The 27383-nt window shown below is 46.0% G+C and overlaps 1 long non-coding RNA gene across 1 annotated transcript in view; it reads left to right on the top strand.

Moving 5' to 3' along the window:
* LOC140409486 (uncharacterized) overlaps positions 1 to 26822 on the top strand; it is a 120010-nt gene extending 93188 nt beyond the window's left edge. Inside the window, exon 3 of the long non-coding RNA XR_011940353.1 lies at positions 26142 to 26822. This is a non-coding gene — a long non-coding RNA (uncharacterized lncRNA). The remainder of the gene's footprint in view (positions 1 to 26141) is intronic.
* Positions 26823 to 27383: the final 561 nt, after the last annotated feature.

The following is a 27383-nucleotide window of genomic DNA, read 5'->3' as shown; positions in this document are numbered from 1 at the left end:
ACATCAGTCATTTGTGGGAGATTCGATTCCTCTTCTTTGCTTACTTGGTACTCCTCTTCTAGAGTCATTTCTGGTTCACTTGAATCATCATTAGAACATAGAACATTACAGCGCAGTACAGGTCCTTCTGCCCTTGATGTTGCGCCGACCTGTGAAACCACTCTAAAGCCCATCTACACTATTCCCTTATTGTCCATATGTCTATCCAATGACTATTGTAGCCATGTAAAATAGCTGACTCCCGATTAGAATGGCCAAACCCCGATTTAAAATGGCGAACGGAAGAGGCTGATGGGAAAATCAGCCAACAGGACTCAAACAGACAGCTGCAGGTAAAACAGTGTATTCACCTCTGGAGAAGCCAGACCAAACCGATACCTGCAGCCATCAACATCACAACACCCCAGCAATCTGCAGACGAAGCAGCAATCCCCGGGAACAATTGCTACAAATTAGCAACACAAAGCCGACCCAGACCTTTCGGCGCCAGCAGGAGCTGACACAAAGAAAGGTAAACGACCAGCCCTCGATCAAGGAATCGCTCCAGTATTGGAGAATATCGAACCAAGTGATTGGGACCAAGTCCAATCACTTGGAACCAGGTACAAGGTCCGCCCTGAGAGGCGGGAAGCCCCTGGGGACTATAAGAATAGGGGCCAAGTTCAAATCGATCCTTCTTGTCCTCCCGGCTGCACCCTTCTTCACTCTCTCCAACAACAGCCGAACAGGACGTAAGTTTTACTCCAACGATCGCTACCAGATAGGCACTCCTGACTATCGACTTGTACCAGCTTTTGCATCCCGCAGGCTCAGAACCCATTCGAAAGGCCATTCATTTCCCTGACCTGGTGGGCCATTTCCAAAGTTAAGTATTGGCCTGTTAGTTGTAGGAAGTAGCTTAGCAGTAGAATTATTGTATAAGTATTAATTACTGTATATAATAAATGAGCGTTGATTTAACTCTTACTAAGCGGTGTATTGGATTATTAATCATTACTCGGACTTGAACCACGTGGCGGTATCAGAAAGATACCTGGCGACTCAAGAGCAAAGGTGACAGAATTAGAGCAAATAAACTAAGGCTAAAACGAGCAACACCAGTTAAATGTCCTTAGTGTTGGCGAGTCCACTACTGTTGCAGGCAGGGCATTCCACGCCCTTACTACTCTCTGAGTCAAGAACCTACCTCTGACATCTGTCCTATATCTATCTCCCCTCAATTTAAAGCTATGTCCCCTCGTGCTAGACATCACCATCCGAGGAAAAAGGCTCTCACTGTCCACCCTATCCAATCCTCTGATCATCTTGTATGCCTCAATTAAGTCACCTCTTCTAGGTGCTCCTCTTTTGGAGTCATTTCAGGTTCACTTGAATTGTCATTGAGTTCTTGGTGCTCCGCTTTTGGAGTGATTTCAGATTCATTTGAATCATTTGTGATCTCTGTGCTCCTTTTCTGGAGTCAAAATCTTCAAGATTTCTATTGACGTGGTCTCTCTGGACTTTTGGTGCTCCTCCTCTGGAGTCAAAATCTTCAAGATTTCAATTGACATGGTCTCTCTGGACTCATGGGTGGCCGTCCTCTAATTATTGAGTACTTCTGTGCAGATGAGCTGAGATATGTCAATCTTGCTGTGATCCTGCATATCCTGTATGGGAATTGTGATTTCTTCGTCACTTGTCTCACATACTGTGGGTAGACATTCAGTGTCTTCTTCTGGTGACTCAAATAAGCTTGATAGATCTTCATGGTCTTGTACATGCATGGTGCTCGCTATTGAGTGTTTGCTTGCTTCCATTTTTGAGTCTGTCACCGAGCTGTCTGTGGAGGCTTGCGTCACTCTCTTTGTGGAGTCCTTCATCGCTCTCTCTGTGGAGTTTGTCATCGCTCTCTCTGTGGAGTCTGTCATCGCTCTCTTTATGGAGTCGTGCAGTGTTCTCGCTGTAGAGTCAATCTGTGCTCTCTCAACGGAGTTGTTCTATGCTCTCCGTGTGGCGTTGTCTTCATCTTCGGTATTGCTGTCATCCAATGTATCGACGATCTGCCATGGCACCATGGTATTGGATTCATCTACCATGAGAATAGTCGTATTGAACGGTTAACCGTGTTGCTGATGCTGTGATCAGGATTTCCGAATAACTCAGCCATGTCTGAGCAGTATTGTCTGTATTGTTCGATGGACAAATCGTCGCTTTTTGTTTCGGAGTTGTGATCGTTCTCTTCATGTTCAATGAACAAATCATCTTCTTGTGTGGAGGCTGTGACCCTTCCTGGTGCATGGACCACTCTCTGTTTCTTGGCATCACGCCACAGCATAATCCTGCACTCATGAGTTGGGATGGCATATATGCTGGGAAGAAGATTCCCCAGTCCGAAGAACACACGGTCGGGGTCTTCACGCTACAACACCTCTAGTTGCTGTTCGGATTTGGTACTGGGGTAGCCATCTCCCAAGATGAAATCTTCGTCTGAGTCATAGTCTACAAGGACCATATCATCTTCTAGGGCGGTGCTAACTGCTTGTTCCAGGATGTTGTGAAAGTTATTTTTAACTGCTGGTGTAAGTTTCGGCATTGTTCCGTCTTTTGAGGCAAGAAAATTGGGTGTTGCAGCTTTAAATTTATTTTTGTTTATTTTCGTGCATTTCCCTTTTAAGTGGCCGTGGTCCTGGTCATCTGACGTCATGCCGCTTGTGACGTCATGTGCCGGACCCGATTGCGCATGCGCGATTCGAATTTCCTTTACTGTGCGCTCTTGGCACAACTGCGCATGTGTGGCTCCTTCCTCAAGATGGCTGCCGCTCTCTGGAACGAAGCACTGCATAGGGTCAACTCCATCTCCACATGCGCAAGGCTTAGCCTAACGCAACTAAAAGTTGTACATAGAGCCCACTTAACAAGAACCCGTATGAGTAGGTTCTTCCCGGAGGTGGAGGATAGATGTGAACGGTGCCAAGGAGGCCCGGCCAACCACGTCAACATGTTCTGGTCTTGCCCCAGACTTGCAGGGTACTGGACAGCCTTCTTCGAGGCAATGTCCAAAGTGGTGGGGATGAGGGTGGAGCCATGCCCGAAAGTGGTGGTCTTCGGGGTTTCGGACCAGCCAGATCTATTCCTGGGGAGGAGGGTGGACGCCCATGCCTTTGCTTCCCTGATCGCCCACCATAGAATCCTGTTCGGCTGGCGGTCAGCAGCACCACCCAAAGCTGCAGACTTGCTGTCCGACCTCTCGGAATCTCTCCAAATGGAGAAAATCAAATTCGCCATCCGAGGGTCAGATGACAACTTCCACAGAACGTGGGAGCCATTCACGCAATTGTTCTGGGACCTGTTTGTGGCCAACGAACGAGAGGAAGAATAGCCAGGTAACCAAGGATCAGGGAGGAGTAGCCGGGGCAGGCGGGGGGGGGGGGGGGGGGTGGGATGGACCGGGAGGGGGGGGGGGGGAACAGCTATACATACGAGGAAAGAAAGGCGAACCACTGGAGGGGGGAAGGGGATGGGAGAGGGAAGAGACAGGGAACTAGAGAGGAGAATCAGGGAGGTGGGGGGGTAGGCAGGGTAATGAGAGCCGGAAGGAAGGCACGGGATACAATAACGAACATGGCCTTTCCAGCAGTTGGGAACGAGGAGAATGAAAACGAAAGACGGGTGTAACGGCAGAAATGGCGGTGAGAGCGAGATGGCAGCGAGATCCGTCCGGGAGAAGCGACAACAACACCAAACTCATTTGAGTATTGCCCACTGTAATTGTCTCTCCGGCACCCAAATGTATATTTACCTGCCCAGTCACCACCCCCCCACCTCCCTCCCTCTACTTATGTGTTGTAAATAATTTTGCCAGTTGTACAGAGTTGCTGCTGTTGAGCTGGTGCACAATACCCTACCAGTTATCCTATTTTTTTGTTATCGTGTATTTTTTTTTTGGTATGTTTGGGTGTGCCCCTCTCTTCTATATATGTGTGAATATATATATATATATATATATATATATGTTTCTTATCCTGTGTACATAACGGTAAATATACGTTGTTCAGAAACCCAATAAAAAACATTTATAAAAAAAAGATGGCTGCCGTTCAGAACATCATTCAATCCTGTCTCTGACTCGCGGTAAGTTTTGGCGCCGTTTCTTCCAATTTTCTTTTCTAGACACTGATTCTGTGTTTGTAACGACTGACAGTATTGATTTTGTTCTTGTTCATGAGCAAGGCATTTTTGTATAGCGATTTCTTGAGTTAGATGCTTATTTTGTAATAGTTCTTCCCTCAAATTTTTATCAGTTAGTCCACAAATTAAATTGATGCATTATCACAGTGTCTCTGAAATCAGCATAATCACAGCCTTGTAGTATTAACTTGAGATTTGTAATAAAATCAGAGATGGGCCCTCCGTTTCTCTGACAAGAGTTAAATCTTTCCAGCATCTCACCAGCTTGACTGTTGTAGCATTTAGCAAATTATTTGAGTATGATTTCTACTTTGGATTTGTCTTTATCTTCTAAGTAATTAAAGCAATTATAGATTTCTCTAGCTCCATGCCCTCCTGTTGAGAGAAGTAGGGCTATTTTCATTGCATCAGAGGCATGGCTTAAATCATTAGCTGTGATAAATATTTGGAACATCTGTTCAAACATTTTCCAGTTATAACTTAAATTACCGGTTGTTTCCAACTGCTATGGTGTTCCAACAAGTTCCATCGAATCAGTTAGTCGTCGAGGATCCATTTGCTGCAAAGTCTTCCACAGTCGAATATCCGGTTTAAATTTTTCTTCTCTTGCTGATGTCTAGCTAGCTTTCTGAAATCACTCCTGGTATCATATATTATTCTCTAAGTCTGAATAAAGATTGTAGACTTTCAGTTAATACAAATACTTTATTCAGTAGGTTCATTCTGTTTATAAAGCTTAACTAGATGTAATACAGTCAAGAGGTATGACCAGTGAAGCTAAGGTAAGCTGCCTATGCTGAGCTGTCGCTGTCTGCTGCTGCTGCTCCCTAGCCCTGAGCTTCTGAAAGAGGCGGATCCTACCTTGGGCTGGACCCTTTATACCCGTCTCTGATGCCCTCTAATGCTCTTACATCTGTCTGCAGTCCCTGGTGTACGTGCGGATGTATGTACAGATGTACAGTTCACTAAAAGCCGCATTTACAAGACAGCCCCAAACGTCACCCAAGCACAACACAACGCCATCCGCGCTCTCAAGACCAACCGCAACATTGTCATCAAACCAGCAGACAAAGGAGGGGCCACCGTCATACTGAACAGAACAGACTACTGCAAAGAAGTGTACCGACAACTCAACAACCAGGAACACTACATACAGTTACCCGCAGATCCGACCAAGGAACACACCCGCCAACTCAACAGACTGATCAAGATCTTGGATCCAGACCTTCAGAGCACCCTGCGTGCTCTCATCCCACGTACTCCCGTGTTGGAGATCTCTACTGCCTCCAAAAATACACAAGGCCAACACATCAGGCCGTCCTATTGTATCTGGCAATGGGACCCGGTGTGAGAACCTCTCTAGCTAAATCGAGGGCATCTTGAAACCCATCGTACAAGGAAGGCCCCATCTTCTGTTGCGATACGATAGACTTCTTACAGAAACTCAGAACCCATGGACCAGTTGAACCAGGAACATTCCTAGCCACAATGGACATCTCGGCACTCTACACCCACATCCCCCATGACGACGGCATTGCTGCAACAGCCTCAGTACTCAACACCGACAACTGGCAATCTCCAGACGCAATTCTGCAACTCGTCTGCTTAATTCAGGATCCCAACGTCTTCACCTTCGACAGCGAGTTCTTCATCTAGACACACGGAACAGCCCTGGGGACCACATTTGCACCTCAATATGCCAACATCTTCATGCACAAGTTTGAACAAGACCTCCTCACCGCACAGGACCTTCAACGACGTTATAAACCAGATACATCGATGACATTTATTTCCTTTGGACCCACGGTGCAGAATCACTGAAACGACTACACAATGACATCAATAAGTTCCATCACACCATAAGACTCACCATGGACTACTCTCCAGAATCGGTTGCATTCTTGGACACACTCATCTCCATCAAGGACAGTCACTTCAGCATTTTGCTTTACTGCAAGCCCTCAGATAACCTCACGATGCTCCACTTCTCCAGCTTCCATCCTAAACACATTAAAGAAGCCATCCCCTATGGACAAGCCCCCCATATACACAGGATCTGCTCAGACGAGGAGGAGCGTAAGAGACATCTACAGACTCTAAAAGATGCCCTCATACGAACGGGATATGGCGCTCGATTCATCGATCGACAGTTCCAACACGCCACAGTAAAAAACGCACTGACCTCCTCAGAAGACAAATACGAGACACAACCGACAGAGCACCCTTCGTCGTCCAGCTCTTCCCCGGAGCGGAGAAACTACGACATCTTCTTTGCAGCCTTCAACACATCATCGATAAAGACGAACATCTTGCCAAGGTCATCCCCACACCCCACTACTTGCCTTCAAACAACCGCGCAACCTCAAACAAATCATTGTTTGCAGCAAACTACCCAGTCTTCAGAACAGCGACCACAACACCACACAACCCAGCCATGGCAATCTCTGCACGACGTGCCAGATCATCGACATGGGTACCACCATTACAGGTGAGAACACCACCCACCAAGTACGCGGTACATACTCTTGCGACTCAGCCAATGTTGTCTACCTCATACGCTGCAGGAAAGGATGTCCTGAAGCGTGGTACATTGGCGAGACAATGCAGACGCTGCAACAACGGATGAACGGACATAGCGCAACAATCGCCAGGCAGATTGTTTCGTTCCAGTCGGGGACTACTTAAGCAGTCAAGGGCATTCAGCTTCTGATCTTCGGGTAAGCGTTCTCCAAGGCGGCCTTCAGGACGCGTGACAACACAGAATCGCCGAGCAGAAATGTATAGCCACGTTCCGCACACATGAGTACGGCCTCAACTGGGACCTTGGATTCATGTCGCATTACTTTCACCTCCCACTATCTGGCCTGGGCTTGCAAAATCCTACCAACTGTCCTGGCTTGAGACAATTCACACCTCTTTAACCTGTGATTATCCCTCTCTCCAGTTCCTCCGTCTGGACCTATAAAGACTTAATTACCTGCAAAAACTCACATTCAAAGTATCGTATTGCATCTTTGACTTTGTCGATATATATGTTTCTGGAACCCACCTCTTCATTCACCTGAGGAAGGAGCAGTGCTCCGAAAGCTAGTGATTTGAAACAAACCTGTTGGACTTTAACCTGGTGTTGTAAGACTTCTTACTGTGCTCACCCCAGTCCAACGCCGGCATCTTCACATCTTGAATTTATTAGTCAGCAGAGTACTTGCTACACAATTAGGATGGTAATAAGAATTCAAATGTAAGGATTTAGTAATTAATTCCCTGTACCAGTAAGTTATTGATGGTCCTCCCATTCCAAGAATTTATAAATACCATGGCACATGCTGGGGATGAAGTTTCTCATGACCTATCAAGGGGTTAACATTATCATATTAAAGACTTTATTTTTGACTGTCAGTAATTCTTATTTTAACACAATAATAGGTTGAAAATAATACTCTTCGCTTTAAAGCACAGATGACAGCTTAATGACATTACCTTTTTAAATATAGATCTAACAGCAGTATTTTTAATGCTGGTAGACTATTGAACCCATTTTAGGGGCTTGATCCCAACTAATTAAATGCACGGTGTTCTGTTATAATGAATCCCTTATGCACTATAACTAACTCTTGGAGTGGGCTTTATTTCCACTTAAGAAAGAATTTGTTGATGAACATAGAACATAGAACATACAGTGCAGAAGGAGGCCATTCGACCCATCAAGTCTGCACCGACCCACTTAAGCCCTCACTTCCACCCTATCCCCGTAACCCAATAATCCCTTCCAACCGTTTTGGACACTAAGGGCAATTTATTATGGCCAATCCACCTAGCCTGCACGTCTTTGGACTGTGGGAGGAAACCGGAGCACCAGGAGGAAACCCACGCAGACACGGGGAGAATGTGCAGACTCTGCACAGACAGTGACCCAGCGGGGAATCGAGCCTGGGACCCTGGCGCTGTGACGCCACAGTGCTATCCACTTGTGCTATCGTGCTGCCCTATGATTCTATCTCTCTGTTTAGGAAAGAATTTATTATTTAGTTAAAGTGTGAAATTTTACTGATACACTGGGATGAATTAGAAAACAATACTCATGATATTGGGGGGCCAGATTTGTTCTTGCTCTAACCTTTTGCCCACCGATCTGCATTTCACTGCCTTTATGTATCTGTTATGGGCGAGGTGTTTTCAGAACCCCAAAATGTATCATGGAGTTCAACCAACCTCTCCCTTTAATGTATGTGTTGCTTTTCCTAGCACACGGCTTGGTCCCTAGGTGTGGGATTACAATTATGGACACTTGTGTTTTTCAATACAAAACAATGTTTATTCCATGAACTCAACTTAACACCTCAAATAAACATTGGAACTCTTAACACCCCTTACTTCAAAGATAACTCAGAAAATATTGCAACAGTAAATAATTCCTCAAAATGTTCCTTCAAACTTCCAAGAGACTTAACACCTTTAAACAGAATCACATCAGGTTAAAGGCTTTACTATTATGAGTTTAAATCACCCAAATGATCCAGAGATAGTCTTTCATGGCAGAGATCCAGCTCACTGCAAACACAGACACTCCCAAGCTCTTTTCAAACTGCAGCTTTCTGGAAACACACAAGCTGCTTTTTAAAACTGCAGCTCTCGGGAAACACCCAAACACACAGAAGCTCTTTTTCAAACTGCAAAACTAAACTGCAAAATGGCTGACCTGACCTCAGCTCCACCCACTCTCTGACATCACTGTTTTCTTAAAGGTACATTGCTTAAACATCCATGTCTTTAAGGTACTCTCACATGACACCTCCCCCCAAGAAAAATAAATAAACCATCAACTTCAAGATGGTTTCATTTTTCACTTTTGCACCATCCACTAAGAAATGTACACAGTAAATATACCTTTTCGTTTTTTAAAAGAAACAACACATGCAAACAGGTATAATAATATAGTCCATTTTTCTTTGTTCTTCTTCCTCCAACTGAAAACCTTCTCACTTGATCACATTCGTGACAAAGCATTGTCTATCACATTTTCCCGTCCTGCCACATGGACTATTTTTAAATGAAATGGCTGGAACAATAAACTGCAGTGAAACAGCCTTACAGTGTTACTCCGGAATCGCTCCAAAAACGTCAATGGATTATGATCAGTATATATAATGGTGTCAGACGTATTGCTGGTCACATGAATGTGAAAATGTTGCAAAGCTAGCGCCAAACTTAAAGTCTCCTTCTCAATCGTCGAATACTTTTTCTGGTGAGAATTCAATTTCTTTGAAAAATAACCAACAGGCCGCTCTAGCCCTTCGTCGTCGTCTTGTAGAAGTACTGCACCTACGCCCACAACTCTTGCATCAACAGCCACTTTGAAGGGTTTGGTATAATTTGGGATGACTAACACAGGAGCAGTGGTTAACACAGCCTTCAGGCCGTCAAATGCCTGTTGACACTCCGCTGTCCACTGGAATTTGTTACGATTCTTGAGCAAGTCCGTCAGTGGAGCAACCACACTGCTGAAATTTGGTACAAATTTCCAGTAAAATTCACTCATACCAAGAAATCGTATTATTTCCCGTTGTGTCGAGGGTATCGGAAACTCCCCAATAACTTTTGTTTTCACATCCCGTGGGACCAGACGACTCTGTCCGATCGTACGGCCAAGGAAAGTGACTTGGGCTTTTCCAAATTCACTTTTGGCTAGGTTTATCACCAAACCGCCTCCTGAAGTCGATCGAATAACTCCCTCAGATGTTTTAAATGTTCTTTCCATGTCTGGCTGAAAACGACCAGATCGTCGATGTATACCGCACAATTGGGTAATCCTGAAACAACTGTATTAGTTAACAGTTGAAATGTTGCTGGGGCGTTTTTCATGCCAAATGTCATAACTTTGAACTGGTATATACCATCTGGAGTCACAAAAGCTGAAATCTCCTTCGCCCTTTCAGATAAAGGTACTTGTCAGTAACCTTTCAGTAAATCCAATTTGGAAATAAAAGTGGATTGTCCCACTTTCTCAATGCAATCCTCCAAACGTGGGATAGGATAAGAGTCTGTTCTTGTAACTGCATTAATCTTTCGATAGTCCACACACATCCGTTGGGTACTGTCTGGTGTAGGTACCATCACTATGGGTGAGCTCCATTGGCTGCAACCCACTTCAGTTATGCCATTCTTCAGCATACACTCAATCTCTCTGTTTACCTGTGCCAATTTTAAAGGATTAAGTCTATACAGATGTTGTTTGATAGGAACAGCATTTCCCACATCTACATCATGTATAGCCATTTTAGTACTTCCCAATTTATCTCTACAAACTTGCCCATGTGATATCAATAACTCTTTCAGGTCAGTTTGTTTTTCCTCTGGAAGGTAACTTAACAATTCATCCCAATTTTTAAGAACATCCTCATTTTCCAATTTAATTTGAGGTATGTCAAATTCACAGTCATCTGGATTTGGTTCGTCACTTTGAGTTAGAATCATTAAAACCTCCTTTTTCTCTCCTTCCCTTTCAAAGTACCTTTTAAGCATATTCACATGAGTCTTCCTTCTATCTGGTGTTTTTACCACATAATGCACCTCACTTAATTTCCTTTCAATCTGATACGGTCCACAAAACCTAGCTTTTAAAGGCTCCCCTACCACTGGTAACAACACTAAAACTTTATCCCCACTGGCAAAACTACGAACTTTGGATTTCTTGTCCGCTACCCGTTTCATCACATTTTGTGCAACTTTCAAATGTTGTCTACCCAATTCACCTGCTCTATTTAATTGTTCCCTAAAATTTGACATGTAATCCAACAGTGTGATTTCCGATTTCTCACCCACCAATTTTTCCTTAATCAATTTAAGTGGTTCTCTTACCTCATGACCAAAAATTAGGTTCAAAAGGACTAAATTTGTTAGATTCATTAGGTGCATCCCTAATTGCAAACAATACGAATGGGATTCCTTTATCCCAATCTTCTGGATAATCTTGACAATACGCCATCAACATTGTCTTTAATGTCTGATGCCACCTTTCTAACGCTCCCTGTGATACTGGATGGTACGCAGTTGATTTAAATTGTTTTATTCCTAAGCTATCCATAACTTCTTTGAATAACTTTGAAGTTAAATTTGTTCCTTGATCCGATTGAATTTCTGTGGGTAGTCCATATCTAGTAAAGAATTTAAGTAACTCCTCCACAATCCTTTTAGCTGTAATATTACATACTGGAATGGCCTTTGGAAACCTAGTAGACACATCCATTACAGTCAAAAGATATTGATTCCCACTTTTTGTTTTAGGAAGCGGTCCTACACAATCGATTAGGACCCTTGTAAAAGCTTCCTCAAATGCTGGAATGGGTATTAAGGGCGCTGGTTTTATCACTGCTTGAGGCTTCCCTATCACTTGACATGTGTGACATGATTGACAAAATTTAACTACATCTTTATGTATACCAGGCCAATAAAAATGTTTCTGCATTTTAGCTTGAGTTTTCCTTATTCCCAAATGACCTCCCACTGGTACCTCATGTGCAACTTGCAATACCTCCTTTCTATACCCTACCGGCAATACTACTTGATGAACTTCTGCCCACTTTTCATCTGCCTGCATATGTACAGGTCTCCATTTTCTCATCAAGACATAATTTTTACAGTAATAACACTCTGGTATACTCTCAGATTCCTCTTCCGTATATGCTTTCTGATATATCCATTTTATTTCTACATTTTTCTGTTGTAAGTCTGCCAATTTTCCTGAACTAAAAATATCCGCCTCATCCTCCACCTGTTCTTGTTCTTTTTCAACCATCTGCTCAAAAATTGTTTCTGATAATTGCACTTCAACTTCATCTTCAGTCTTTGATTTCTCCTCTTGTCTTAACCTGTGACTTTGCGACCTTGTTACTACAAAATCCGGAAAAATCCCAGGATATTCGATCTTCAACATATCAGTTCACTGATTTTCCACTGGCTTATCAACCACAGTAGGCATCACTCCCACCTGCGATCCAGCTATATCATTACCCAAGATAAACTGTATTCCTGGACAAGATAGTTTATCTATTACTCCTACTACCACTTCACCACTCTTCACTGGACTTTCCAACCTTATCTTATATAATGGAACGCTACTCCTGTCACTCTGAATTCCACATATCACCACATCTTCTGGCAACATTCTTCCCAAACTACATAATTCCTCATCTCTTACCATTAAAGATTGACTGGCCCCTGTATCTCTTAAAATTGTGACTTCTTTACCTGCTCCTCCTGATACACATGAATATACTTTACCCACACAAGTAAATTCTTTGAATACATCTGGCACCCTCTTAACAATTACTTCTTGAACAGGCTGTACAATCGTTTGCACCTCCTTCGCTTCCCTTGGGCTTTCCTTCTCCACTCTAACAAACCCCACTGTCTTATCCTGTTTTACCACATCAGCCTCCCCAGTGCTTTTCTTCAACCACCAACACTGTGACTTTACATGGCCTAGTTTATTACAGTGAAAACATTTAAAACTTTTCATTTCTTTTCCACCCTCCTGGATTTCTTTCTTAACCTGAGGTACACTCTCTTTATTGTCTCCCATCAGATCACCTTTACCTTTACCACTTGAGTATTTCTCATCCCCAGTTTCTATCCCTCACCGGCTGAAACTGATGTTGGAAACCAATCTTTGATTTATGAACTAATTCATAATCATCTGCCATTTCCGCTGCTAATCTCGCAGTTTTAACCCTCTGTTCTTCCACATGTGTTCTCACTACATTAGGAATTGAATTTTTAAACTCCTCCAAAAGTATAATTTCTCTGAGAGCTTCATACGTTTGGTCTATTTTCAAAGCCCTTATCCACCTGTCAAAATTACTCTGTTTGAGCCTTTCAAACTCCATGTATGTTTGACCAAATTCTTTCCATAAATTTCTAAACCTTTGTCTGTAAACTGCAGGCACTAGCTCATATGCACTTAAGATGGATTTCTTCATCTGCGCATACGTTCCAGATACCTCCTCCGGTAGTGATGCATACACTTCACTAGCTCTACCTACCAGCTTTGTTTGAATCAGTAACACCCACATATCCTGTGGTCATTTCATTTGTTTAGCTACCTTCTCGTCAACCTTGGCAATACTTGGACATATTTAAATAGATTTTCACCAAGCCTTCGACTATGACGGTCTTTCTCACTATCCTCATCACTGTCATCCAACTGTACGTTTCCCTTTACGTCTGCCAATTTTAACTGATTGTCATGTTTCATGGCCATGGTCTGACGTTCAAATTCCCTCTCTTTATCTTTTACCCTGATCTGTATCTCTCTTTCTTTTTCTTTTTGTTCTGCTAGGGCAATTCTTTCTTTTCTCCTTTCTTCTCTCTCCTTTTCTTTTTCCTCTCTCCCTCTGTCTCTTTCTTTTTCCTCTCTCGCTCTTTCTCTTTCTTTTTCCTCTCTCTCACTCTCGTATTCAAGCCGCTTTAATTCTTTCTCATGTTCCATTTGTTTAATTTGCAACTGAATTTTTGCCATTTCCAACGAGCCAAACTCTATCTCAGGCAACTTTAAATGCTTAACCACTGCCATAATTACCTCAGCTTTTCGCATTTTGTCAGGTAATGTTAACTGCAATGTTCTTGCCAAATTTAACAGTCTGCTTTTCGTTTCTGTCCGTAAAGTACTACGTGTGACATTCTCCACACCCAAAAACTTCTGAGCCTCTGAAATAGCCATTGTTCACAACACTCTTCCAACTTAAACTAAAATACCACACCGGAAAAGCAACAAACGTTCACTGTCTTTAAGTTCACAAAAGCCAATCCAATAGATAGACTTTTATCCCCCTCGAGCCCCCAATTGTTACGGGCGAGGCATTTTCAGAACCCCAAAATGTATCATGGAATTCAACCAACCTGCCCCTTTAATGTATTTGTTGCTTTTCCAAGCACACGGCTTGGTCCCTAGGTGTGGGATTACAATTATGGACACGTGGGTTTTTAAACACAAAACAATGTTTATTCCATGAACTCAACTTGACATCTTAAATAAGCATTGGATCTCTTCACACCCCTTACTTCAAAGATAACTCAGAAAATATTGCAACAGTAAATAATTCCTCAAAATATTCCTTCAAACTTCCAAGAGACTTAACACCTTTAAACAGAATCACATCAGGTTAAAGGCTTCACTATTATGAGTTTAAATCACCCAAATGATCCAGAGATAGTCTTTCATGGCAGAGATCCAGCTCACTGCAAACACAGACACTCCCAAGCTCTTTTCAAACTGCAGCTCTCTGGAAACACACAGACACACACAAGCTGCTTTTTAAAACTGCAGCTCTCTGGAAACACCCAGACACACGCAAGCTCTTTTTCAAACTGCAAAGCTAAACTGCAAAATGGCTGACCTGACCTCAGCTCCACCCACTCTCTGATATCACTATTTTTTTAAAGGTACATTGCTTAAACATCCATGTCTTAACGTTACTCTCACATGACATATCACATAACAATCATGCATTTTGTTAATGCAATGTTGGTGCACAGCAAATACATTAAATTTAGCAAATGGCAAAATCCAAGGACATCTTCTCCATGGATGGCATAGTAACATCAGGACCTGAAGGACCCATAGGACAGAGGCAAAATGCTTGAGAAGAATAGTTTGGAACCGGTGAGGTCTGTGCCATTGAGGCTGAAGGGGTAATGTTCTGCAGAGGTTTAGTTTTCGGAAGTAAGAAAGTCAGAGTCCAAAATAAAAGTTAAAAGAATATGTGAGTAAATCCTTTGCCTGTCTGTGAGGTGGAGATTGTGGAACATAGCGGCTGTTTGAAGTTAGGTGGTTTCCAGTGGGAATCTGACATTGGCATTGTGCAGGTCTGCAGTCTGTTGAAGACACTCCGGCTTCAGAGAGAGAGAGAGAAAGAGAGGTCAGCCCTACTCTTTTCTAGCAGGGCTTCAGGTGACTGTCATGTTCCTTTTCTCTTCGTGTTTCCCCATTCTCTACTTGGCAGAGCCAGTTTTAAACTCATTTCAGTATATTCGCAGAAGTGAACTCAATGAGCATGTCTTGCATCCATTGTTGTAGTAATCCCAGTTTTTGACCTTTCATCCCAGAGACCTTTTGACACATTTGTGAGATACAGATCAACAGGAGATGGGGTTATTTCATCCTCCAGAGGGGGTTTGTTCTGAACACCTGGCGGGGTGTAGCTGGTTGGGCAGCAGTTCCCATTGCCTTCACAGAATTTTCATAAGACCATAAGACATAGGATCAGGATTAGGTCACTCGGCCTATCGAGTCTGCCCCGCCATTCAATCATGGCTAATATTTTCTCATCCCCATTCTCCTGCCTTCTCCCCATAACCCCTGATCCCCTTATTAATCAAGAACCTAACTATCTCTGTCTTAAAGACACTCAGTGATTTAGTCTCCACAGCCTTCTGTGGCAAAGAGTTCCACAGATTCACCACCCTCTTGCTGAAGAAATTCCTCCTCATCTCTGTTTTCAAGGATCGTCCCTTTAGTCTGAGATAGTGTCCTGTGGTTCTAGTTTTTCCTACAAGTGGAAACATCCTCTCCACGTCCACTCTATCCAGGTCTCACAGTATCCTGTAAGTTTCAGTAAGATCCCCCCTCATCCTTCTAAACTCCAACGAGTACAGACGCAGAGTCCTCAACCGTTCCTCATATGACAAGTTCTTCATTCCAGGGATCAATCTTGTGAACCTCCTCTGGACCCTTTCCAAGGCCAGCACATCCTTCCTTAGACATGGGGCCCAAAACTGCTCACAATACTCCAAATGGGGTCTGCCCAGAGCCATATACAGCCTCCGAAGTACATCCCTGGTCTTGTATTCTAGCCCTCTTGACATGAATGCTAACATTGCATTTGCCTTCTTAACTGCCGACTGAACTTGCACATTAACCTGAAGAGATTCGTGAACAAGGACTCCCAAGTCCCTTTATGCTTCTGATTTCCTAAGTATTTCCCCATTTAGAAAATAGTCTATGCCTAAATTCCTCCTTCCAAAGTACATAACCTCACACTTTTCCACAATGTAATTTCCACAATGGATTAAAACTCCAGCACTTTGCATTTTTAATGCCTTCATTTCAAGATTCCCTGTTTGACCTTGACAAGCCCCCAAGGTATGAAACTGCATGCAATCATGAGAGTAGATCTGCAGTATAAACCGTACAGGAACTTTCCAGAAATGTAGTCACGTACAATACCAAACATCAGGTGACTGCTGGTATCCATCTTTAGTCAGTTTATTTTCTCATTTGTTTTCAAAGGTTTTCTTTATACAATATGTCTGTGGTTAGCTGGTGAAGTTGTAGGTAGATTTCACTCAGTCACAGTTTTCTGTTAACTTGATAATATTGGTTATTTAAATGCAAAGAAAATCCAGTTTCAAGCGTTACACATTGTATGTAAGGCATATCCATATAAAGCTGAATTTGCTGCAGAGACGACATGCAAACTGACAGCTGAGCTGCAGAATAGCTGAATATTAACATGCATTACTTAATTTGCTGTGTTACAAGACTATGTGCTCCATTACTGTTGTAACTGGCTGCAAGGACCAACAATAGAGCAGGAAAAATGTACGACTGAGGTGTGCAGGACTGAAAGGGTTAATGTGTGGGATGGGAGGAACGATATTGTCTGCATGAAAGAGAGAGTCACATAACTAGGAATCGAGAAGGAGGAAGCTCATGGCTTAGACTGAGCAATACCTTTAGTCTTGTATATCTGTGAATGATTATGTTCGTCCAATAAACCAGTCATTGTTCAGGCATATCACTGTCTCTGCCACTGTTTCTTTTTAAAAAAAATATTTTTATTAAAGTATTTGCAAATTTTTATAACAATTACAAAAACAATGTAATTGTTAACATGGTAAAATAAACATTTCCCCACCCGACCCAATCTTCACACAACACAACCATCTAACACCTATCCACCGTCCCCCCGCTTTTGGAATACTGCTTCTGCTGCCATTTTAATGTTCCCTGAGAAAACGGATGCCACCTCTGAGAGAACCCCAACATAGACCCTCTTAAGGCAAACTTTATCTTTTCAAGACTGAGAAACCCAGCCATGTCACTAACCCAGGTCTCAACACTCAGGGGGCTTCGAGTTCTTCCACATTAAAAGGATCCGTCTCAGGGCTACCAGGGAGGCAAAGGCCAGGACATCGGCCTCTTTCACTCCCTGAACTCCCGGATCTTCTGACACTCCAAAGATCGCTATCTCAGGACTCGGCACCACCCGGGTTCCTAGTGTCAAATCCCAAATTTCTTTACCCGTCAGTTTGGCCTCAATAAAAGTCGAGATGGATTTGCAGGTACATCATTAGTTATTTTATTTGGCTTGCAAGCCTTTCTCAATTCACAGCAAGTACAAAGCACATCTTGCTTCGTACACCTCTGGAATCAAGTGAGTCTGTAGGACAAAGGGATCTCTACTACTCACACAACTGGCATCAAGTTTCACATACACGATTCCCATAGGTCATCCTATACCCCTCCTGACCTATCCATACACTCTAATTGGCTCACTTCCAATCCCTTCCTCTGGCCCCTATTACCCAGCATCCTTTTCTCCTCCTTTGGTGGACACACCTCTTCCTTTGCTTTGCCATGCAGTCTGAAATCCTTTGTCTGTGAACTCACCAGAATGAGACTGGCCTATCTCTACATTACAGTAACTAATATCTCTAAAGTAACTATTTTATATCACATTCGTCACTAGCACCGTGGACATTGCCTTCGCAAACCCCTGCCAAAACCCTCTAAGCTTCGGACATGCCCAGACCATGTAGACATGGTTTGCTGGGCTTCCCGCGCACCTCACACATCTATCTTCTACCCTAAAAAACTTGCTCAACTGCCACTGTTTCTTAAACAGTCACAACCAATATAGGGCATAGTGTCCTCTCAGGTTCCATTGTAAGTTGAATCTGCCTTCCAGTCACAGATACTTGCAAATGAATAAAACCTGAAGAGGCTGCGATTGAGAAAAACAATGGGCAAAATTTTTTCCAGCCCCCTTGGCAGAAAGGAAGGGGCCATAAAATGCAGTGAGGCATTTACCAGTCCATTGACTTCAATGGGAGTGTAAAATCCCACTGGCGTAAAATCCCACTGGCGTAAAATCCCATTGCTGTAAAATCCCACTGCCATAAAATCTCACTGGAGTAAAATCCCACTGGCGGAAAATCCCACTGGTGTAAAATGCCAATGGCGTAAAATCCCACTGCTGTAAAATCCCACTGCCGTAAAATCTCACTGGAGTAAAATCCCACTGGTGGAAAATCCCACTGGCGTAAAATGCCAATGGCGTAAAATCCCACTGCCATAAAATCCCACAGGAGTAAAATCTCACTGGAGTAAAATCCCACTGCCGTAAAATCTCACTGGCGTAAAATTCCACTGCCATAAAATCCCACTGGAGTAACGTCTCACTGGCGTAAAATCCCACTGCAATAAAATCCCACAGGCGTAAAATCTCACTGGTTTAAAATCCCACTGCTGTAAAATCTCACTGGCGTAAAATCCCACTGCTGTAAAATCTCACCGACGTAAAATTCCACAGGCATAAAATTCCACTGGCGTAAAATCTCACTGGTGTAAAATTCTGCCTCATATTAGAGTCATGGGGCGAGATTCTCCGACCCCCCGCCAGGTCGGAGAATCGCCGGGGGCTGGCGTGAATCCCGCCCCCGCCGGTTGCCGGCACCGGATATTCGGCGGGGGCGGGAATCGCGCCGCGCCGGTTGGCGCCCCCCCCCGGCGATTCTCCGGCCCGGATGGGCCGAAGTCCCGCTGCTGGAATGCCTGTCCCGCCGGCAGTGGATTAAACCACCTTTCTTACCGGCGGGACAAGGCGGCGCGGGCGGGCTCCGGGGTCCTGGGGGGGGGTCGTGGGGCGATCTGGCCCCAGGGGGTGCCCCCACAGTGGCCTGGCCCGCGATCGGGGCCCACCGATCCGCGGGCGGGCCTGTGCCGTGGGGGGCACTCTTTTCCTTCCGCCTTCGCCACGGTCTCCACCATGGCGGAGGCGGAAGAGACTCCCTCCACTACGCATGCGCCACCCGGCAATGTCATTTCCGCGCCAGCTGGCGGCGCACCAAAGGCCTTTCCCGCCAGCTGGCGGGGCGGAAATCAGTCCGGCTCGGGCCTAGCCCCTCAAGGTTAGGGCTCGGCCAGTCAAGATGCGGAGGATTCTGCACCTTTGGGGCGGCGCGATGCCGGACTGATTTGCGCCGTTTTTGGCGCCGGTCGGCGGACATCGTGCCGATTACGGAGAATTTCGCCCATGGAATCTCATTAATGAAGATTTCCCAAGGTGACAAAAGGCTCGCAGTTAACTACCAGTAACTGTGAAAAGCAAGCTGCTCCTTAATTCTTTGCACATCAGGTCCTTTGAGTACATTTGATTCCTTACATCCACAGACATCTCAAATATCTTTCAAGAAAATTATAGATGCTTTATTCAGCAAGGCCAACATCCTTGCTACTTTCACTGCTGAAAAGATAACACACTTCTGCAAAAAAGTTGCCATTCCAAAAATTGTCACTTAAGCTCCTATATGTAATGCTGTGTCCTAAATGAAGCGGAAGAAATTTCATATTATCAAAGCTTCATGTAACTACTGGAGAAGAGTTTTATGGAATGTGGGGAGGCCTGGAAGTCACCTTGCACAGGCCATTAGGGGGAACAAGGCCTCCCCCACCAGACTCCTTTCCACATTGGGCATCACCCCACAAAGGCCCCCCCACCATCCCCAAACCCCAGTGCTGCTCACTTCCCCACTTCCCTGCCTCTCCATCATGACCCCTATCCCTTTCTCTCAGACCTCACCTCCCCAACCTGCCATGAGACCACTCGCACTTACCTGATCCTGCATTTTGAGACAGTGTATCCTAGGGTTGCTTGTGGCCCTAGTCTAGGTCGCTGCTGCTCACTGGTGTCACTGGGGCCACTGATTGGCCGGCAGCTCTCTGAGGGGATACTTCCTCCTTAGCTCATTAAATGATTGCGGGGCAGTCGATATCGGTGGGGAGTGTATTTCCCGCTGCCTCTTCGTGTGGTGGTGTGGGAAACTCTGCCATCCAAAAAATCAATCCTTGAAAGGGAAGGATTGCTCCAAGAGTTGCCCAGGGCACCATGGTGGAATGTAGCGCAGACAGCTGCTAGCTCAAAATTGTGCTCTATTACGATATATCATAGAGTCACGACAGGGCAGAAGGAGGCCATTCAGCCCATCAGGTCTGCACCAACCCTTTGAAAGAGCACACTACCCTTGTCCACTCACCCATCCACTCCACCCTAACCCTAAAACCTAATTTGCACATCCCTGGACACTAAAGGGCAATTTAGCATGGCCAATCCACCTAACCTGCACATCTTTGGACAGTGGGAAGAAACCGGAGCACCTGGAGGAAACCCACGCAGACACAGACAGAAAGTGTAAATTCCACACAGTGACAAAAGGCTGGAACTTAACCCAGGTCTCTGGCACTGTGAGGCAGCAGTGTTAACCATTGAGCCACCATTCCACCCTGCAGATGCTTTCTTTATTCATACAATGTGGGGGCTTCACTGGATATTTTTTCATCCTCAATATCAAGGAGACTCTCCCATGTGCATGCTTCCCTTCCGATGAAGAGAAGTGAAACCTTTGCAGACATAGTGCATGGCCCAAGCGTTGAAATTAATAGCGCGTTATTGTACATCAATATAACAGGAGGTTCTATCAGACTATGCAAGTTGGAGTATAAATTAAAAATCCCACTTATTAAAAGTTAAAGTAGTAGCAGAAAATTAATGTAGCAGATTTCAGTTGGATACACTCCCTCAAAGGTTCACAAATAACAAAGGCAAGACCTTTTTAGTGATCATAATCTGTAAAGTGGAACTTACATTTGTGTGGTAAACACCACTAGTGATATATTGTATGTATTATGGCACTGCCTGTGTATTAAAGGTACTACGGTAAATCCCTGCCTGCTGGCTCCTCCCAGCAGGCGGCATATAAAAGTGTATGCTCTCCTGCGCTGCTCCCATTCTGGTTCCAGCTGCAGGAGGCACAACATCTTGTGCAATAAAACCTCGATTGTTTCACCATTCTCGTCTTGTGGTAATTGACGGTACATCAATTTATTGCACAAGATTTTAAAAGATGGACTTCCTAATAAAGCTTGATCGCCTGCAGCTGAGCCCTCACGCAGCGAACACCACGTCCGCCTTCGAGCACTGGCTAGCCTGCTTTGAAGGCTACCTCAGAGCAGCCACTGAAGAACTCTCGGACCCACAGAAGCTCCAAGTCCTCTACTCACGGGTGAGCTCTGAAATTTTTCCCCTCATCTGGGATGCGCCTACCTACGCAGAAGCGACGATGCTACTAAAGGGACATTACGTTAAGTCAGTGAATCAAGTGTACGCCAGGCACCTCCTGGCCACGAGACAGCAACTCCCAGGGGAGACTCTGGACAATTTCTTGCGGGCCCTACAGATTCTTGGTAGGAACTGTGACTGCCAGGCAGTTTCGGCAGTCCAACACACTGAACTATTAATCAGAGATGCTTATGTCACGGGCATGAAGTCTACGTACGTTTGCCAGCGACTATTGGAAGGGGGTATGCTCAGTCTAGCGGACACTAGGCAGCTTGCCAATTCACTAGAACTGGCCTCCCGTAATCTGGAGGCCTACACCCCTGACCATGCGGCACCCTCGTGGGCCCCACCAGCTGCCCACTCCAGCTCACCGCAAGCCTGCGCCGCGCGGCAGCCAGCCAACTCCGGGGGATCCAAGTGTTATCTTTGTGGACAGAGTAAACACCCCAGGCAGCGCTGCCCGGCGTGGAGCTCGACCTGCAAAGGCTGTGGGAAGAAGGGACACTTTGTTTCCGTTTGCCAGGCCCGGTCGGTCGCCGCTGTTTCCAGGCCCGGCATTACTACAACTCCCACGTGCGATCCAGGGGCGCCACCATCTTCTCCACTGCAAGCCACGTGCGGCCCGTGGGTGCCACCATCTTTGACAACACCTGCCACGTGCGCCCCGTGGGCGTCGCCATCTTTGGCGCCATTTTGGACCGCGCCTCAGGACCCCTGCTCATCTGGCCGTTCGCTGCCTACTGATACCTCCGCCACCGCTGATCCGCCCGGGACCTCCCAACATCTTCCGCAGCTCGCCTCCATCGCCCTGGATCAGTCTCGGCCCCGCAACCTCGCGATGGCTATGACGACGGTGAAGATCAATGGGCACGAGACCACATGCCTCTTTGACTCCGGGAGCACAGAGAGTTTCATCCACCCCGCTACGGTAAGGCGCTGCTCTCTCACGGTACACCCCGTCACCCAGAAAATCTCCCTGGCCTCCGGATCCCATTCCGTTGAAATCCGGGGGTACTGTGTCATGACCCTCACCATTCAGGGCGTAGAGTTCATCAACTTCAGGCTCTACGTCCTCCCTCACCTCTGCGCTGCCCTGTTACTAGGCCTTGATTTCCAATGCCACCTCCAAAGCCTTACTTTGAAATTCGGCGGACCACTGCCGCCCCTCACCGTCTGCGGCCTCACGACCCTTAAGTTCGATCCACCTTCGCTGTTTGAAAACATCACACCGGATTGCAAACCCATCGCCACTAGGAGAAGACGGTACAGTGCGCAGGACAGGACCTTTATCAGGTCGGACGTCCAACGGCTCCTAACGGGAGGGGATCATTGAGGCCAGCAACAGCCCCTGGAGAGCTCAAGTGGTTGTAGTGAAGACAGGGGTGAAACACAGGATGGTCATTGACTACAGCCAGACCATCAACCGGTATACACGCAGTTCGACGCATACCCACTCCCCCGCATATCTGACATGGTCAATCAGATTGTGCAGTATCGAGTCTTCTCCACAGTAGACTTGAGGTCCACCTACCACCAGTTCCCCATCCGCCCGGAGGACCGCCAACACACTGCGTTCGAAGCAGATGGCCGCCTCTGTCATTTCCTCAGAGTTCCCTTTGGCATCACCAATGGGGTCTCGGTTTTCCAGCCCGAGATGGAGCGAATGGTTGACCAGTACGGGGTGCGGGCCACCTTACCGTACCTAGATAACATCACCATCTGCGGCCACGATCAGCAGGACCACGTCGCAAACCTCCAAAAATTCCTCCATACTGCCAAACTCCTTAACCTCACCTACAATAAGGGGAAATGCGTGTTCCGCACCAACCGCTTAGCCATCCTTGGCTATGTAGTGGAAAATGGAGTCCTAGGGCCCGACCCCGACCGGATGCACCACCTCCTCGAACTCCCTCTCCCCCACTGCCCCAAGGCGCGGAAACGATGCCTGGGGTTTTTCTCGTATTACGCCCAGTGGGTCCCAAATCATGCGGACAAGGCCCGGCCACTTATCAAGTCCACAGTCTTTCCCCTGATGGCTGAGGCCCGCCAGGCCTTCAACCACATCAAGGTGGACATCGCCAAGGCCATGATGCACGAAGTCGACAAGACCCTCCCCTTTCAGGTGGAGAGCGATGCGACAGACGTAGCTCTGGCCGCCGCCCTCAACCAGGCGGGCAGACCCGTGGCTTTCTTTTCCCGCACCCTCCATGCCTCCGAAATCCAGCACTTCTCTGTCGAAAAGGAGGCCCAAGCCATTGTGGAAGCTGTGCGACATTGGAGGCATTACCTGGCCGGCAGGAGATTCACTCTCCTCACTGACCAACAGTCAGTTGCCTTCATGTTTAATAATATGCAGCGGGGCAAGATCAAAAATGACAAGATCTTGAGGTGGAGGATCGAGCTCTCCAGCTATAACTATGAGATCTTGTATCACCCGGGGAAGCTCAATGAGCCCCCTGATGCCCTATCCCGCATTATATGTGCCAACACACAAGTGGACCGACTCCGGGCTCTCCACTATGACCTCTGCCACCCGGGGGTCACCTGGTTCTTCCATTTTGCCAAGGCCTGCAACCTGCCCTACTCCATTGAGGAGGTCAGGACCGTAACCAGAGACTGCCAAGTCTACGCAGAGTGCAAGCTGCACTTCTACCGGCCAGATAGAGCGCACCTGGTGAAGGCTTCCTGCCCCTTTGAGCGCTTCAGCATGGACTTCTAAGGGCCTCTCCCCTCCACCGACTGCAACGTGTACTTCCTCAACGTAATTGACGAGTACTGCCGGTTCCCCTTCGCCATCCCATGCCCGACATGACTTCTACCATGGTTATTAAAGCCCTGCACAGCAACATCACTCTGTTTGGTTTCCCCACTTATATCCACAGCGACCGGGGATCCTCTTTCATGAGTGATGAGCTGCTTCAGTTCCTGCTCAGTAAGGGCATCGCCTCGAGCAGGACGACCAGCTACAACCCCCGGGGAAATGGGCAGGTGGAGAGGGAGAACGGGACAGTCTGGAAGGCCAGCCTACTGGCCCTTCGGTCTAAAAATCTCCCGGTCTCCCGCTGGCAGGAGGTCCTCACCGATGCGCTCCACTCCATCCGGTTGCTCCTCTGCACCGCCACTAATGAGACCCCTCACGAACGTGTGTTTGCCTTCCCCAGGAAGTCCACCTCTGGGGTCTCGCTCCCAACATGGCTGACAGTTTCTGGACCTGTCCTCCTCTGGACGGCATGTGCGGAGCCATAAATCGGACCCCTTGGTCGAGAAAGTCCACTTCCTCTATGCCAACCCGCAGTATGCCTACGTGGCACACCCCGACGGGCACCTGGACACATTCTCCCTCCGGGACCTGGCACCCACTGGGTCCCCACCCACGACCCCTGACGTAACACCGCTCCTCTCCGCCCCCCCCCCGTTGCCTCATTCACCCCTGCGCCACCCACCCACCCTCCAGCGAACCTCACCGCAGACCCCACCTCAGCAGGATCCTTCCTCCCACTGGATCCACTAAGGGTGATGAAGAAGAGGACAACACGCTCCCGGAGTCGCAGGTGACCACGTCGGCGCCCACATCACCACCAGGACTGAGGCGATCACAGCGGAGGGTCAGAGCTCCCGACAGACTTAACCTGTAATGTTGTTCACCACCCCGCCAGACACTTTTCTAAACAGGGGGTGAATGTGGTAAACACCACTAGTGATATATTGCATGTATTATGGCACTGCCTGTGTATTAAAGGTGCTATGGTAAATCCCTGCCTGCTGGCTCCTCCCAGCAGGCGGCGTATGAGGCACCACATCTTGTGCAATAAAAACCTGATTGTTTCACCATTCTCGTCTCGTGGTAATTGACAGTACATCAATTTGACAATTGTCTCTACCTTGGTGAGTTCAGAGGTTAGGTAGGGCATGCTGCTTCAGACATGTCCCTCATACAATTCAACCTGGGATACAGGAAGTCAAAAGGTGTCTGCCACAATTGAGCAAAATGTATCAAATTACCTTGTGATTAAATAGTTATCATATTTACGCACTTCATCCCTTTAACCCTTTTTTGCTTCATCTAGTTTTCCAATCTAATCTTGAATATTGATATATGTTGTGTATTGTACTTTCAGGATAAAAGAAAGGAATTGCCGAAGCTCGTGGCTTGAATGCAATAATCAACAGAGGTCTATTAGATGTTGTTAACTGTACAAAGGCTAGGACTAGATTGACTATAAACCCGCTAAGTAGCCAATGACATCACGGACTATCATGTGACTCAACTCTTAAAGGGACCATGCAACAACACAACCCACATATATAACAATGTTGTTTTTGTGTCAACCTCACAACCTCACAATTGTGTAAAGCAGTCTTTCTTTCCCTATGTTCATTTTCAGCCAATCTTGTTGTTTAGGTCCCCGATATTTCCTACTAAACGCATGGGAGCAGTCTACTTTTATCAAGCCTGCTGTCATATCATTTCATAAATTTAAACATTTCCATTACAGCTCCCTATAATCTATGCCGTTCTAATGAAAAATGAGCCAATGTTTCACGTTTTATCTCATATTTGTATTTCCTCATGTACAGCCTTCTCAGATGGCCACCTGCAAAGGACCATGGGAATTATTGCCAACCCAGGACTCAGACACACTCGGAGCTTCTGTGTGTATTTGCAACCCAGATAGCTAGATGCGATCGAAAGCCCCAGCTCGTTTGCATTTTAAGGCCCATTTCCCCAAAACAAAAGGACTGTACTCAGGTAACCGATATAGATGCAGACTAACCGGCGCCACTCCCTTTGCTAAGAAATGTCAAACAGCCAAGGTCAATGACCGCTAAAGACGTACCCAGCCATCAAGGCACCCGCCCCTTTATTGGCCAAAATCGAAGGCAGTGATCGAAGCCTGTCGAATTATTAGGTCCAAAGCTAAGGACCGCCCCAAAGAGCGCAAAATCCCAGAGGGATAAAAAGAGACACAGCCATGTGTTCGGTCTCTTTTGGCCCCGGCCTACGCCTAAAACCAAGTGGAGCATTACGACCAGAAGACAAGTTCAAGACCAACGCTCGCTACCAGACGGATGAGCCCAGCAGAAACGAAGCACTTCTTCTACCCAGCCACGCAAGATCCGAAAAAAGGCCTTGTTCATCTGCAAAGAGCCTGTTCCCCTGAAGTTAAGTATAGGTTATTGTAGTTGTTAGGTGTAGTTTAACTTGTAGTGTTTTATGTTGCTTGTCGAAGTAATCCTTGTGTGTAAATAAACTATCTGTGAAATTGAACTGACTAACTGGTTGTTTGGTCTTTGATCGATATCCGGTAAAGCCTTGTGGTGGTATCATTTGCTACCTGGCAACTATGAAAAGCAATATTATCATTAATAACTGTCATATCTAGTTAAATTGGCAACATTATTGGTGACGCTGGTGGGATAATACTCCACTCATTAAAAGGAGCATCATTATTAATTGGCAACATTACTCCGGTGCCGATTGGCAACACATGCCAGGCAGCCTCTTCGTAATCTGCACTGTACCACATCTAAAGCCTCAATATTTTTCCTATAGTCTCGAGTGCAATATTGTGCACAATACTCTAACTGAGGTCTTACTGAGGTTTTATATAGGATTATCATTACCTCTTGGCTTTTATATGGTATATCTCTTGAGATAAATGCGAGAATTCCATTAGCTTTTTGTTATAGCTTTATCTGCCTGAAGTGCTGTATTTTAATGCCCTATTAACCTGTGCTCCCAAATCCCTTTGCTCTTCTGCAGCACTGAGCCTACATCCATACAGAGTATAATTACTGCTGTTATTTCTTCTTACAAAA

The sequence above is a fragment of the Scyliorhinus torazame genome, chromosome 3, assembly GCF_047496885.1.
Source record: "Scyliorhinus torazame isolate Kashiwa2021f chromosome 3, sScyTor2.1, whole genome shotgun sequence".
NCBI classification, from domain to species: domain Eukaryota; kingdom Metazoa; phylum Chordata; class Chondrichthyes; order Carcharhiniformes; family Scyliorhinidae; genus Scyliorhinus; species Scyliorhinus torazame.
The sequence above is the reverse complement of the archived record's forward strand: the minus strand, read 5'-3'. Positions and strand labels throughout refer to the sequence as shown.